General features: G+C 42.6%; 1 pseudogene; it reads left to right on the top strand.

Annotated features, from left to right (window-relative positions):
- LOC129656410 (ATP synthase subunit beta, mitochondrial-like) overlaps window positions 1–2,739 on the top strand; it is a 92,116-nt pseudogene extending 89,377 nt beyond the window's left edge.
- Window positions 2,740–14,898: the final 12,159 nt, after the last annotated feature.

The raw sequence follows: 14,898 nt of genomic DNA, 5'->3' as shown, positions 1-14,898 counted from the left end.
ATACTTCAAAGGATGCCATCAAGAAAGTAAAAGACAACTCAGAGGATTAGAGAAAATACTTGCAAATCATATATCTGCTAAGAGATTATATTCAGTGTCTATAAACAATACATAATTCAAGGATAAAAGACTAATAATCCAATAAAAAATGAATTTGAATAGAAACTACTCTGGAAGACATGTGCAAATTGGCAATAAGCTCATGAAAAGATGTCCAACATCATTAGTCATTAGACAAATGAAAATCCAAATCACAATGAGATACCATTTTGTATCGACTAGGATGGCTACAATCAAAAAGACAGATAATAACAAGCATTGATTAGTAAGTGGAGAAAGTAGGAATACCATCTAGAGGCAAATATCCAGGAGAACTGAACACATGTCAACACAAAAACTTATACACAAATGTTCATAGTGGCATTATAATAATAGACCAAAAGTAGAAGCTGCAAATATCTATCAGTTGATGAATGAATGAACAAAATGATACATCCATACAGTGGATATACAAAGCAGTATAGCCATACAACGGGTTATTCAGTGATAAAAAGGACTGAAGCATTGATACATGCTGTAATATGGATGGGCCTTGAAAACATACTAAGTGAAAAAAGTCAGACACAAAAGTCTACATATTATGTGAGTTCACTTATCTGAAATGTCTCAAGTAGGGAAATTCATAGAGATAGAAATTAATAGATAAGTAGTCTCCACCCAGGCACCACTCTGCTGGGACTCAAGGGTTGTGTGGCTGCTACCTGGGCCTCAGGGTCCTTGTGGGGATTCAGCCCTTCAGCACTGCTACCACAAGCCCAGCTCTTTCTGAGGTCACCTCAGTAGTGCTCCAGGCTGCCAGAGACTATGCTGACCAAACACTTCCATTGCCAAAGGCATGTGCCACCCCTGGGCACATGGTGGCTGTCGTTGGTGCAGTGGTAGATGTCCAATTTGCTGAGGAGCTGCCACCCATCCTAAATGCCCTGGAAGTGCAAGGCAGGGAGACCAAGCTGGTTTTGGAGATGGCCCAGTCCTTGAGTGAGAGAACAATAAGGACCATTGCAGTGGATGGTATGGAAAGCATGATTAGAGGCCAGAATGTCCTGGATTCTGGTACATCAATCAAAATTCCTGTTGGCCCTGAGACCTTGTGTAGATTTGTGAATGTCACTGGAGAACCTTTGATGAGAGGGGTCCCATCAAAACCAAACAATTTGTTGCTATTTGTGCTGAAGTTCCTGAATTCATGGCGATGAGTGTTGAGCAGGAAATTCTGGTTACTGGTACAAAGATTGTGGATCTGCTGGCTCCCTATGCCAAAGGTGGCAAAATTGAGCACTTTGTTGGTGCTGGAATTGGCAAGACAGTACTGATCATAGAGTTAATCAACAACGTTGTTAAGCCTGTGGTGGGTACTCTGTGTTTGCTGGTGTTGGTGAGAGGATGCAAGAGGATAATGACTTATACCATGAAATGACTGAGTCTGGTGACACCAACTTAAAAAATTCTACCTCCAAGGTAGCACTGATATATGATCAAATGAGTGAACTGCCTGGTGCTTGAGTTTGGCAACTCTGACTATGTTGACTGTAGCTGAATACTTCAGAGACCAAGAAGGTCAAGATGTATTGTTGCTTATTGATACCATCTTTTGTTTCACCCAGGCTGGCTCAGAGGTATTGGCTTTATTGGGCAGAAGCCCTTCTGCAGTGGGTTATCAGCCTACCTTGGCCACTGACACGGGTACCATGCAGGAAAGAATAACCATCACCCAAAGAGATCTATCACATCTCTAAGGCTATCTACATGCCTGCTGATTACTTGACTGGCCCTGTCCCTGCCACTACTTATGCCCATGTGGATGCGCACCACTGTGCTGTCCCATGTTATTGCTGAGCTGGGCATCTATCCAGCTATGGATTCTCTGGACTCCACCTCTTGCATAATGGATCCCATTGTTGGCAATGAGCATTATGATGTTGCCTCTGGGGTGCAAAAGATACTGTTGTTATTACTACTTAGTTGCTAAGTCATGTCTGAGTCTTTTGTGACTCCAAGGACTGTAGCCCACTAGGCTCCCCTGTCTATGGGATTTCCCAGGCAAGAATATTGGAGTAGTTTGCTATTTCCTTCTTCAGGAGATCTTCCTGACCCAAGGATCAAACCTGCCTCTCCCCCATTGCAGGTGGATTCTTTACTTCTGAGTCACTGGGGAAACCCAATTATGATAATAGGTAGAATTTATTGAAACCTCAACATACTCCAGGTAGTGTGGCAAGCACTTTACATTATTCTCAACTATTAATTGTTTCCATGCAAATGATCCTGTGTGTGTTAGTCACTCAGTCGTGTCCAACTTTTTGCGACCCCATGAACCGCAGCCTGCCAGGCTCCTCTGAACATGGAATTCTCCAGGCAAGAATACTAGAGTGGGCTACCATTTATAGGATTACAAATCCCTCCAGAACATCATTGCCGTCTTGGGTATAGATGAACTTTCTGAAGAAAAGTTAACTGTGTCCTGTGCACTGAAAATACAGCTCTTCTTGTCTCAGGCATTCCAGGTGGCCGAGGTCTTTACCTGTCATATGCGGAAACTGGTACCTCGAAGGAGATCATCAAAGGATACCAGCAGATTTTGGCAGGTGAATATGACCATCTCCCAGAATGGGCCTCTATATGGTGCGACCCACTGAAGAAGCTGAGGCAAAAGCTGATAAGCCCACTGAAGAGCACTAGGGAGGGTGTCCTTTCAGCAAACTAAGCACTCATCCTCCAACTGTCCCTCTCCTTGCCCCTAATCCCAAAATCACCGTTTTCTCTCTGGGCCACTTGAGAGGCTGTATTAAAGACGTTGTATTCTGTCTGAAGATATTTAGGGTTTCTAGTGTTGCCAAGGACTGGAGGGAGAGGGAAATGGAGAATGACTGTTAATAGACATGGAGATTTTTGGAGGGAATGACAAAATGTTCTGGAATTAGGTAGTGATGGTTGTAAAACCTTGGGAGCATACTCAAAACCACTGAATTGGGCACATTAAATTTTGATGGAGCGTATTATATTGCAAAACAAATTTGAAAAGATTATTGTTAAAATGCATAATCAGTTCAGTTCAGTTCAGTCACCCAGTCGTGTCCAACACTTTGCAACCCCATGGACTACAGCACGCCAGGCCTCCCTGTCCATCACCAACTCCCAGAGTTTACACAAATTCATGTCCATTGAGTCGGTGATGCCATCCAACCATCTCATCCTCTGTCATCCCCTTCTCCTCCTCCCTTCAATCTTTCCCAGCAGCAGGGTCTTTCCCAATGAGTCAGCCCTTCGCATCAGGTGGCCAAAGTACTGGAGTTTCAGCTTCAACATTAGTCCTTCCAATGAACACCCAGGACTGATCTCCTTTAGGATGGACTGGTTGGATCTCCTTGCAGTCCAAGGGACTCTCAAGAGTCTTCTCCCACACCACAGTTTAAAAGCATCATTTCTACAGTGCTCAGCTTTCTTCACAGTCCAACTCTCACATCCATACATGACAACTGGAAAACCCATAGCCTTGACTAGATGGACTTTTGTTGGCAAAGTAAAGTCTCTGCTTTTTAATATGCTGTCTAGGTTGGTCATAACTTTTCTTCCAAGAAGCAAGCGTCTTTTAATTTCATGGCTGCAGTCACTATCTGCAGTGATTTTGGAGCCCAAAATATAAAGTCTGTCACTGTTTCCCCATCTATTTGCCATGAAGTGATGGGAACGGATGCCATGATCTTAGTTTCCTGAATATTGAGCTTTAAGTGAACTTTTCACTCTCCTCTTTCACTTTCATCAAGAGGCTTTTTAGTTCTTCTTCCCTTTCTGCCATAAGGGTGGTGTCATCTGTATATCTGAGGTTATTGATATTTCTCCTGGCAATCTTGATTCCAGCTTGTGCTTCATCCAGCCCAGCGTTTCTCATGATGTACTCTGCATAAAGTTAAATAAGCAGGGTGACAATATACAGCCTCGATGTACTCCTTTCCTGATTTGGAACCCTGTTGTTTCATGTCCAGTTCTAACTGTTGCTTCCTGACCTGCATACAGATTTCTCAGGAGGCAGGTAAGGTGGTCCAGTATTCCCATCTCTTGAAGAATTTTCCAGTTTGTGGCAATCCACACAGTCAAAGACTTTGGCATAGTCAATAAAGCAGAGGTAGATTTTTGGGGGGGCTTCCCTCATAGCTCAGTAGATAAAGAATCTACCTGCAATGCGGGAGACCCAGGTTCAATTCTTGGGTCGGGAAGATCCCCTGGAGAAGGAAATGGCAACCCACTCCAGTATTCTTGCCTAGAGAATCCCATTGACAGAGGAGCCTGGCAGGCTACAGTCCATGGGGTCGCAAGAGTTGGACACAACTTAGTGACTAAAGCACCACAGGTGTTTTTCTAAAACTCCCTTGTTTTTTCAATAATCCAACATATGTTGGCAATTTGATCTCTGGTTCCTCTGCCTTTTCTAAAACCAGCTTGAACATCTGGAAGTTCACGGTTCATGTATTGTTGAAGCCTGGCTTGGAGAATTTTGAGCATTACTTTACTAGTGTATGAGATGAGTGCAATTGTGCAGTAGTTTGAGCATTCTTTGGCACTGCCTTTCTTTGGAACTGGAATGAAAACTGACCCTTTCCAGTCCTGTGGCCACTGCTGAGTTTTCCAAATTTGCTGGCATATTGAGTGCAGCACTTAAGCAGCAGCATCTTTTAGGATTTAAAATAGCTCAACTGAAATTCCATCACTTCCACTAGCTTTGTTTGTAGTGCTGCTTCCTAAGGTCCAGTTGACTTCGCATTCCAGGATGTCTGGCTCTAGGTGAGTGATTACACCATCGTGATTATCTGGGTTGTGAAGATCTTTTTGTGTAGTTCTTCTGTGTATTGCTACCACCTCTTCTTAATATCTTCTGCTTCTATTAGGTCCATATGATTTCTGTCCTTTATTGAGTCCATCTTTGCACAAAATGTTCCCTTGGTATCTCTAATTTTCTTGAAGAGATCACTAGTCTTTCCCATTCTATTGTTTTCCTCTATTTCTTTGCACTGATCACTGAGGAAAGCTTTCTTATCTCTCCTTGCTATTCTTGGGAACTCTGTATTCAAATGGGTATATCTTTCCTTTTCTCCTTTGCTTTTCACTTCTCTTCTTTTCACAGCTATTTGTAAGGCCTCCTCAGACAGCCATTTGCTTTCTTGCATTTCTTTTTCTTGGGGATGGTCTTGCTCCCTGTCTCCTATACAGTGTTATGAACTTCCATCCATAGTTCATCAGGCACTCTGTCTATCAAATCTAGTCCCTTAGATCTATTTCTCACTTCCACTGTATAATCATAAGGGATTTGATTTAGGTCATACCTGAATGGTCTAGTGGTTTTCTCCACTTTTTTCAATTTAAGTCTGAATTTGGCAATAAGGAGCTCATGATCTGAGCCACAGTCAGCTCTTGGTCTTGCTTCTCCATCTTTGGCTGCAGAGAATATAATCAATCTGATTTCAGTGTTGACCATCTGGTGATGTCCATGTGTAGAGTCTTCTCTTGTGTTGTTGGAAGAGGGTGTTTGCTATGACCAGTGCGTTCTCTTGGCAAAACTCTATTAGCCTTTGCCCTGCTTCATTCTGTACTCCAAGGCCAAATTTGTCTGTTACTCCAGGTGTTTCTTGACTTCCTACTTTTGCATTCCAGTCCCGTGTAATGAAAAGGACATCTTTTTTGGGGTGTTAGTTCTAGCAGGTCTTGTAGGTCTTCACAGTACCATTCAACTTTAGCTTCTTCAGCATTACTGGTTGTGGCATAGACTTGGATTACCGTGATACTGAATGGTTTGCCTTGGAAACAAACAGAGATCATTCTGTCGTTTTTGAGATTGCATCCAAGTACTGCATTTCGGACTCTTTTGTTGAGTATGAGGGCTACTCCATTTCTTCTAAGGGATTCCTGCCCACAGTAGTAGATATAATGGTCATCTGAGTTATATTCACCCATTCCAGTCCATTTTAGTTTGCTGATTCCTAAAATGTTGACATTCACTCTTGCTATCTCCTGTTTGACCACTTCCAATTTTCCTTGATTCATGGACCTGACATTCCAGGTTCCTATGCAATATTGCTCTTTACAGCATTGTACTTTGCTTCTATCACCAGTCTCATCCACAGCTGGGTATTTTTTTTTTTTTTTTTTTTTTTTGCTTTGGCTCCATCCCTTCATTCTTTCTGGAGCTATTTCTCTACTGATCTCCAGTAGCCTGTTGGGCACCTACTGACCGGGGAGTTCATCTTTCAGTGTCCTATCCTTTTGCCTTTTCATATTGTTCATGGGGTTCTCAAGGCAAGAATACTGAAGTGGTTTGCCATTCCCGTCTCCAGTGGGCCACATTTTGTCAGAACTCTCCCCCATGACCTGTCCTTCTTGGGTGGCCCTACACGGCATGGCTTATAGTTTCATTGAGTTAGACAAGGCTGTGATCCATGTGATCAGATTGATTAGTTTTCTGTGATTGTGGTTTTCAGTCTGTCTGCCCTCTGATGGAGACGGATAAGAGGCTTATGGAAGCTTCCTGATAGGAGAGATTGACTGAGGGGGAAATTGGGTCCTGTTCTGATAGATGGAGCCATCCTCAGTAAATCTTTAATCCAATTTTCTGTTGATGGGTGGAGCCGTGTTCCCTCCCTGCTATACCTGGGGCCAAACTATGGTGGAGGTAATGAAGAAAATGGCCACCTCTTTCAAAAGATCCCATGCATGTACTGCTACACTCACTGCCTCCAACCCTGCAGCAGGTCACCACGGACCCACGCCTCCACTGGAGACCCCTGGGCAAATGCATAATAATAGTGGCTAATATTTATTAAGTTCTTACTATGTTTGAGGCTAAAACAGACAATGGGCTTCCCTTGTAGCTCAGTTGATAAATACTCTGCCTACAGTGCAGATACCCGGGTTCAATTCCTGGGTCGGGAAGATCCCCTGGAGAAGGAAATGGCAACCCCCTCAGGTATTCTTGCTTGGAGAATCCCATGGATTGTCACCTGCCCGGCTCCTCTGTCCACGGGGTTGCAAGAGTCAGCCATAACTTAGTGACTAAACCACCACCACAGAACAGACATTGGCTAACACTCTGTAGAATAAGACTTGTTAATAGGGAAAAACTAATGGAAAAATCAAATTTGTCAGACAAAATCTACCTCTATAAACTTAACCCCACAGGAAGGCACCAAAAAATTAGCAGCAGCTATAATCAGAAAAAAGAAAACAAAAACGAACAAAAACAAATTGCCAAATCAAATATTTATTAAATATTTATATGCTTAATCCTTATAAAATGCTTTCAATAAAATTTTTAAAAAGTGATGGAAAATTTTGTGATGGCTTAATAGTACTTATAGGAAATTGTCTTAACAAAATTCATGATGGAAAATGCTTCCCTTAAAAAATTTGTTAGTGTCTCCACTTTACTCAGTCTCATCTTTAAATTTGTTCTCAATATATAATTAAGAAATTTGTTCTTAATTACATCAATAACTCATGCTTTTTTTTTTTTTTTTTTTTTTGCCAAGTAGTAATCCATGGTATGAACATGGCACATTTTGAAAGGTATCTGAATTGTTTCCAGCTTTTGTAATATACAAACAAAACTTCTATAAAGATTTGTATCTAGATATCACATGAAAACAAATTTTCATTTCTGTGTAGTAAATGCCCAGAGCACAGTTGCTGGGCTGCATGATGGTAGCCACATGCTTAGTTTAAGAAACTGCCAAACTTTTTTTCCAGAGTGACTGTGTCAGTTCACACATTCACCAGCAACGTATGAGTGATCCAATTTCTCCACATCCCTGCCATCATCTGATGTTGTCACTATTTTTTATTTTAGTCATTCTGATAGGTGTAAAGTTAGTAATATTTCATTGTGGTTTTAATTTGCATTTTCCTAATGACTAATGATGTTGAGCAACTTTGCTTGTCATCTGCACATTTTCGTCAGTGAAATATCTGTATACATCTTCTGTCCATTTTCAGATGGGTTTGTTTGTTTGTTTACTATTGAGTTTTCAGAGTTCTTTACATATTCTAGATACTAGTCTTTTGTTAAGTTTGTGGTTTGCAAATATTTCCTCCAAGTCTGTAGCTTGTCTCTTTATTCTCTTAATAAGATATTTTGCAGAGCCAAGGTTTTTAATTTTGATGAAAGCCATTTCCTTTTATGGATTGTGGTTTTGGTGTCAAGTCTAAGAACTTGGCATTGTCCTAGATTATGAAGATTTTTGTCTTTTCTCCTAAAGGCTTTATATTTTTACATTTTATGCTTATGCCTGTAATCCATTTTGAGTTTGTTTTTGTATAAGATATGAAACTTAGATCAAGGTTCATTATTTTGCCCTTTAAATGACCAGTGGTTCCAACATTGCTTAGAAGGCTATCTTTCCTTTATTAGATTACTTTTACAACCCTGCCAAAAATCAGCTTGGCATATTTGTGTGAGTCTATTTCTGGGTTCTCTATTCTCCTCCATTGATCTGTGTGTCTATGCCTCTGCTGATACCACATAATCTTTATTACTATATAATATCATAATATATCATATTATATCATAATATCATACTGTATAATATCAGTCATGAAATTGGAGAGATTTTATTCTTCTTAAAATTTTTTTAGCTATCTCAGTTCCTTTGCATTTTTTTAGAATAACCTTGTGTGTATCTGCAAAAAAATCTGGCAGGGAATTTAAAATGAATTTCATTAAACCAGTATATCAATTTGGGAAGACTTGACCTCTTTACTAAGTTAAGTTTTCCAATTCATGAACATGGTATTAAGTCTCTCCATTTATTTTGCTCTCCTTTGATTTCCTTCATCAGTGTTTTGTAGTTTTCAGCATACAAGTCCTCTATATGCAGTGTTAGATTTGCACCTAAGTCTTTCTTTTTCTAAGTGGTTGCAAATGGTATAGTGTTTTAAATTTCAGTGTCCATGCGTTCATTGCTAGTATGTAGAACTGCAGTTAGTTTTTAAACATTCATTTTGTAGCCTGTAACCTTGTTGAATACATGATTTGGTTCTAGGCTTTGTGTTGTTGATTCTTTGAGATTTTCTACAAAGAAAATCATCTTCAAAGAAGGACAGTGTTCTTTCTTTCTGGTCTGTGTACACTTTATTCCCTTTCCTTCACTGTTGCAATAGCTAGAACTTCCAGCAACATATTGTACAAAAGGTGAAAGAAGACAATCTTGCCTTGCTCCTGATCTTAGAGGGCAAGCTGTAATTTTCAGATAAAGGCTCAATTTCAAGATGAGGGAGTTTCCTTCTATTCCTAGTCTTCTCAGTGTTTCTTATCATGAATAGGTGTTGAATACTGTCAGATATTTTTCCTTCACCAATTGGGATGATTGTGTGATTTTTCTTTAGCTTATTAATAAAGTAGATTATGTTGACTAATTTTCAAATAATGAACCAGACTTCCATTGCAGAAGAGAGGGTGGAAGTCTAGGCTCACTTGATCTTGATTGTATTGCTGGGGGTGTGGGATACCAGTTTTTCCTTTGGTTCAGTTCAGTTCAGTACAGTTCAGTCGCTCAGTCATGTCTGACTCTTTGCAACCCCATGAATCGCAGCACGCCAGGCCTCCCTGTCCATCACCAACTCCCGGAGTTCACCCAAACTCACGTCCATCGAGTCAGTGATGCCATCCAGCCATCTCATCCTCTGTCGTCCCCTTCTCCTCCTGCCCCCAATCCCTCCCAGCATCAGAGTCTTTTCCAATGAGTCAACTCTTCACATCAGGTGGCCAAAGTACTGGAGTTTCAGCTTTAGCATCATTCCTTCCAAAGAAATCCCAGGGCTGATCTCCTTCAGAATGGACTGGTTGGATCTCCTTGCAGTCCAAGGGACTCTCAAGAGTCTTCTCCAACACCACAGCTCAAAAGCATCAATTCTTCAGTGCTCAGCCTTCTTCACAGTCCAACTCTCACATCCATACATGACCACAGGAAAAACCATAGCCTTGACTAGATGAACCTTTGTTGGCAAAGTAATGTCTCTGCTTTTGAATATGCTATCTAGGTTGGTCATAACTTTCCTTCCAAGGAGTAAGCGTCTTTTAATTTCCTTTGGTTAGATTGGAGTAAAAGAGGTTTTTTTTAAAGCTTCTTACCTAGGGAGGCTGCTCTTTCCTGGTACTCTGACTTGAGATAAAAGGTTGTTGTTGGGAATTTTTATGTGTGAGCCTCTGGCACTTCCACAGAACTGACCTCACCACCACCCAGTCTATGATGTGGAAGGCAAAAAGAAAACCTTGGAACTCACGTCTATGTTGCTTTTTGCATCCCAAGATCCCTAGAGAGTCTGTCTCTTCTCTCTACCTTTCAGGCTCTTATTTTATTTTGTTTTGTTCCTATATAATCCAGGGGTTTTAATTGACCTAGAAAGAGAAAAACAAAGAAATATGTCTACTCTAACTTCCTAACTTTGGAATCAGTGAAATCTGATTCCAAAATGTTATAGTGACCGGTTTACTGAAGAGGCTGGATCAGAAAGTAAGTAAGTTGGTTTTCTTTTATTGCTACCCTTCAAATTCACTCTGCCAGTCTCCCTACACTGGATGATGTGGTGAGCAGATCCTCATATTTCTCAGATCAGTTTCAAGTGTGAACAGTCTTCATTTCCGGAGAAAAAAGTGTGTGGGTGTGCTTAGTCATTCAGTCATGTCCGACTCTTTGAAGGCGAGAATATTCTAGTGGGTTTCCATTTCCTCTTCCAGGGGATCTTCTCGACTCAGAAATTGAACCCGCATCTCCCGTGTCTCCTGCATTTCAGGCAGATTGTTTACCTGCTGAGCCATCAGGGAAGCCTCTCTGCTTGGCTGTTTTCTCTCCAGTTCTCTGACTGTTGCTTCTTTACCCTCTGTGGTTGGGGGTCAGGAGAGGAAAAATTAAAGGAAAAGAGCTAAGTGTTACATTACGGGCTAGAACTGCTGGAGTCAGGTGTGAGCGCCCTCTGCCTGGCAGATGCCCACATGTGGCTTTTTCTCTCTATGTGGCTTCTCCTGAGACCATGGTCTGAGAAGACCATGGATGGTCCTCTGTCATGGGTGATACAGTCTCAGGGTGAGAGATTCCAGCTCCTGGCAGCTATTGCCCCCCACCCCCGACTCTGGTCACTCGTGCTGGGGCTCATTTGCTCCAGCTGGGCAGCATTCTCTCCTGACAGTTCAAGCTCAACTGCCTTCCATGATATCTGTGGAAAGAGCGGCCTGCCCAAACGGCAGCACTTGGTTCTCTTTCAATTCTCATAAACAGCTCTAGTCCCTCTCTTCCCTTCAGAATTTTTCAGAGGACATTCAGGCAGTGGTGTCTGTGCTTTCCAAATTCCAAGGGACACAGTCGTGTTCTTCAAGAACACTTCCACCCCTTTCTGCTGTGTTCTAGCAGCACTGGGGCAGCACAGCTGGCGTGAAGCAGAAATAAGAAACCTCCCTCCAGCTCTCACAAGGAACGTAGGGAACACACAGGACACAGGGTGAGCTGTTGTAAAGGAATCTTGACTCCCCGACATCCTCAGACAAGCTCCAGCTGGAGGTGGGGGATGGGACAAGGTGTCGGGCATTCTCTTAGCACATCCTATGTGGATGGTCTAGCAACTTCTTTAGAAAGAATTATTTGTCTCCTTGAGGTCCTCAGGTGAAACTCTGCAAAGATAGGTAAAGTCCCACTTAATATTCTGTCAGAGTGAGAAGGAAATCCCATGTTCTAAACCATGCCCTCAGCCTATGAAGGAATGGTTCTGAGACACAGGCTTATCCCCCAAATCACATTTATCTTCATGTACAGTTTGGATTTTGAGCTGATCCATGGCTGACCCACTAGCTAAGACACGGCCTCATTGTAATACAACCAGTTGGGACGCATGTGGAACCACATTTAGCACAGGCTGAATGCAATTACACAGAACAAGCTGGACCTCAAAGGGCACACCATGCCATAGGACACCTGGCAAGTGGACAGCAGAAGGAAGAACGAGCTAGAACAATCTGAAGCTCAGGAAGCTTTTAGAGCAATGGAAGTTATGTAAGTCTATGAAGCAAAAAGATGGCACTTCATAGAGCCGAGTGGGCTTCACAGCCTCAAGCATTGCCTCACACCAACAGCAAGTCTCCCTGGAGCGCCCAGGACAGGCCCGTGGTCCTGCACATGCCGCTTCAGCCTTGCTGGAATTCTTATAACAAAATCCAATGACATCATCTTCAAAGTAAAGAACAAAGAATTTGGTTAATACTCAATATCTGATTCTGGTTGTCCCCATTCTGGTTACTAGAGTCCATATAAATGATGCACATGGATTACCAGTCTTCAAGGAATTGAAATAATAAAATGCATGCAGTGGGTCTCCCTGGTGGCTGAGATGGTAAAGAACCTGCCTGCAATGCGGGAGACCTGGGTTTGATCCTCAGGTTGGGAAGATCCCCTGGAGAAGGGAATAGCATGCCACTCCAGTATTCTTGCCTGGAGAATTCCATGGACAGAGGAGCCTGCTGGGCTATAGTCCATGGGGTCGCAAAGAGTCAGACATGACTGAGCGACTAACACTTTGACTTTCCTGAGATTATAGGGAGCATGGAAGGTGACTAAAGATCTTGTAGTGCCCATGATCATTATCACGAGCATCATTTGCTCTTGGACTGACAGTTGTAAGGCATGTTAGTTAATAAGCTGCCCAATTGAGAGAATAAACATCTGAGGAAGCTCAGGACCTGGAGAGGTAAGCTTATCTGCCCCATGACAAGCAGTGAATGTGGCAAACCTTGCAGCTGCCATGCAGATGTTTAGACTCCCAGGACTCGGCTCTTCCCTCTGGCTGAGGGTACATTATGGAGAGAACCTCGAAGGGTGAGCTCATCATTGGTCTGGAGATCACATGAGAAAATGGAATAGATGTTAACAGGACAGCATTGCCTTGCCATTCATCTCCTCTGCCAAGAAGCACATTCCATCCAGGGAGCAGATGAAGGTGGGGACCTTCCTTTCCTCTCCACAGCCACCAGAAAACACCATGCCAAAGGAAGAATATAGCCAAGTCTTAGAATATTACATTTCTCAAGATGAAAATTCATTTTCTCTGGTCAGTCACTGTTTTGTACATGACACCTGAGAGGAGGATCGCACACCGCCTGCTTGCAGGGCAACCATATGGAAGCCTCCCGGGGAAAGCGCAGAGCAGAGCTGATTTATGGCACCACCACAGGCCCTGGGACCAGGCTGGGGACACACCACAGCCCAGCCCTGAGGCCTCATTCCAGCCTGTGAACAAGTCCTGTGGGCTGGGAACACTGCTGCAAAGCCAGTGTGCATGGACTGCCTGCCCGTGCAGAAACCTCTGACAATGCTTTCCTGTGAGAGACCTGGGCTCTGGGGACCCTGGCTTCCTGCTGCGTCACTGTGATGTGACCATGAGGGTGGGAACCGAGCCCAGGAAAACTTCCTCCTGGACTGGGTCGACCCTTGTGCAGAATACTGGCTCAGAGCTGCGTGCTTTTCCCTGAGATATCAGGGCCTCTGTCACCCTGTCTGGAGGGGGCCCCTCTGGCCGCTGCCCTGCCAGGATCTGTCTTAATGCACCCTTGAGACTCTCGAACTAGGAACCAGCCAATAACAGGACTGCTCATGTCTCAAGCCAAAGGGTCCAGATTTAGAAAATTTGATGACTCAGGTGCATGGGAATCTGAGGGTCTCTTATGCTATCAACAAAGCAAACAAAAAATGAATAAAATGTTGATTGGAACCCAAAAATGTCAACTGGACTGTCTCTAAACAGTAGAAATATGTTGACTTTTCCTCTTTTTACTTTGTTGCATTTTCCAAGTTTTTTTTTTTTTTTTTACTTTCATATTGGAAAAGTAGCTTTATTAAGAAAAAAATATTAGAATAAAAACTGATAGAGTCAGTTTAATGTTGCTCTCCAAGGGATCATAAATACTACCGGTAAGTAAAGCCTTATAGCTGTGAACACAAAGAGGTTGACTGCTGAGACCTTTATTTCTCTGGGCCAGGACCCTCAGATATTGCCTATCACCAAGACCTCAGTTGGAAGCATGTCACAAAATCCACACATTTCCTAATGAAGGAATCAGTTTTGCATAGCTTCGTTATAGTCACGCAATAAACAAAACAGCTTGCCTTTGCAATCAAGTAGAAGCAATGACATGGTGATAACAACCATTTATTGAGCACTCACTGGGTGCCAGGAAGAAAGACCTTCTATCTAGGTCTTCAGTCCTTACAACAAGGATTAATGCAGGTGGTCGAGGGTGGGGTTTACTCAAGCCTCTGGGTTTAGATCCTGGCTCAAAAACTTGTGATCTCTGTTACCTGAGTGGCTCTGTGACCTCTTTTAGCCTCAGTTTCCTCATCTGTAAACATATAATAATAATAATAATACCTACCTGATGAAGTTTTTGTGAGGATTAAATGAGATACCTCTGATAAAACACATAACGTGATGCCTGGCTTAAAGTAAGAATGCCATATATGCTAGTTATTATTATCCTAATTTAATAGAGTGGGAGGGGTGTATAGAAATTGCATACAGTATGGCTCCTGCCCTTGTGTAATTTATTTGAATAATAAATAGATAGAACTCTATATCCCAGTTTCCAGGCTGAGCCACAGGGCCCTAGTTGAGTGTTCCCCTTTTGCTTTGCCTCACTGTGATTGTGAGTTTTGAGGGGACAGTGTTTGAAGGCCAGTTAGACAGAGGACATCTCAGGCTGTCCATGACTGCATAGACCACACATCTAGGAGACCTGCAGGCTGTATCAAGTCAGGTTCCAGGGGCCATCAGTAAGTATTCCTTAGAATGGTTAAAGTAAGCCCCAAAGACCAC

Source organism: Bubalus kerabau, chromosome 6 (genome assembly GCF_029407905.1).
Source record: "Bubalus kerabau isolate K-KA32 ecotype Philippines breed swamp buffalo chromosome 6, PCC_UOA_SB_1v2, whole genome shotgun sequence".
NCBI lineage: Eukaryota > Metazoa > Chordata > Mammalia > Artiodactyla > Bovidae > Bubalus > Bubalus kerabau.
Note: the sequence above shows the minus strand (reverse complement) of the source record. Positions and strands in the feature narration are given on the sequence as shown.